The sequence below is a fragment of the Teleopsis dalmanni genome, chromosome 2, assembly GCF_002237135.1.
Source record: "Teleopsis dalmanni isolate 2A chromosome 2, ASM223713v2, whole genome shotgun sequence".
NCBI lineage: Eukaryota > Metazoa > Arthropoda > Insecta > Diptera > Diopsidae > Teleopsis > Teleopsis dalmanni.
The window spans coordinates 234,019,324-234,021,006 of NC_051847.1; positions in this window are offsets into that span (position 1 = coordinate 234,019,324).

Genomic DNA, 1,683 nt, shown 5'->3' on the forward strand with positions numbered 1-1,683 from the left:
CTTTTCTATGCTAATATAATTGAAATGCCTAAGAAGACATTACTTTGGTACCGTGATAAGTTAACTTATCTAAAGTTGGCTGCAGTATCTCTGTGACCGGGATCTCAGAGAAAAAAAATGTTGAACTGTCTCGACATCTTCTATGTCAAAAGACCCATTAACGTTAGCTATTAAAAGTCTTTTGCGACATTTGCTTTAAGAAATCACAATCACAAAATATAAGTACAAACTTTTGAATCCTGCAATATAAATTTTTTCAATTTTTATAAAATATAAAATTTATTAATAATTTGCAAGTGCTACACTCAAAATTGCTGTTTTCTTATTCAGTATGTGTTTAAGCATTTAATTTACAAGCCAGTTTTTGTAATAAATTCTACCTGTAACCGTGAATATATTGTGAGAGTAATTTGAGTTTATCAACGATTGGCGTAGGCACGTATATCTCAACATACTCCGACAGAAAAATCTGTGTAGGCACAAATATCTGCCAAATTTTTGCGTTGCCTTTTTTATAAGAATTTTTACATTTTTTAAGTGAATTCAACTCAGCGAGAAAAATTCAATTGCCTCTAGGAAAAATCAAGAAAAGAAATACATACGAAAGTTTGAAAAAAGATACAAAATTGATGCAACCAAGTGTAAATTTCCAAAATTCAAATTTACATATTCACACAGAACGGCAAAACAAGAAGACAGTCAATCTATTCTTGTTTTTTTTTTTTTTTTAAATTTAACTTTAAATTTTTATTTTCAACATAAGTCTACAAGACTTATTTCTATGTATGAAAAAAATTTAATTTAATTTGTATTTACACACATACTCGCTTCACATAAATGTATCTACACATATTTAACGGAACCACAAAAAGTGTGTGCTCCTTAAGGCCACATTTGTGTAACGTTGCGTAAAAATTTCCGAAAGCTTAAAATTTAGGATCCATTTTTTTTATTGTTTTTCACGGATGAACATAAGTTTCATTGTAAAATAACAAATTTGTGTCATAAAGGAGTCTGGAAGAATTCTACATATTTTGTGCCTACCATTTCCGCTTGACTACGATATAAGTGACATCACAGACGGAAAATTGCTGCCTATTTCGCATTTGATTTCATTTCGCTACAAATGACAGCAGGAGTTCACATTCTTCAATGTGGTTTTCCGACAACTTTGAGGAATATATGATGGAAAGATATTACAAATAATTAATACAAATATTATTACATTCCTTTTTTCGTTTATGATTATTTTTTGTTTTTTTTTTTTGGAATTTTATTTTATTGGGTTGGCTGAATAATGTTTTCGTATATTATATATTCCTGTCATAAATTTTTAAATGCACACAAAATATTTTTAAATTTATAAATAATTCACCGTTTTCTTATAAATCAGTTTCTTAAAATAAGTTTTAAATCTAAAGTAATTTATACAAATATTAATTGCAAAAGTCTGAGAGCTTAGGATTTCTAGAATATTTAGCAAGCTGTTTCAATGCCCTGACTTAGCTAACAATAACTTAAATTTAATTAAAACAATATTTAGTTTTTATACTTGATACTTTGTTATACTAGTTATGACTTTTTATTTAATTAAAGTATCTAATGTACAACTGTCAACAAAAACCTTATGTATTTGCTGACCAAAGCGCAATCACAAAAAAATTTAATTTAAAAAAATGTCAA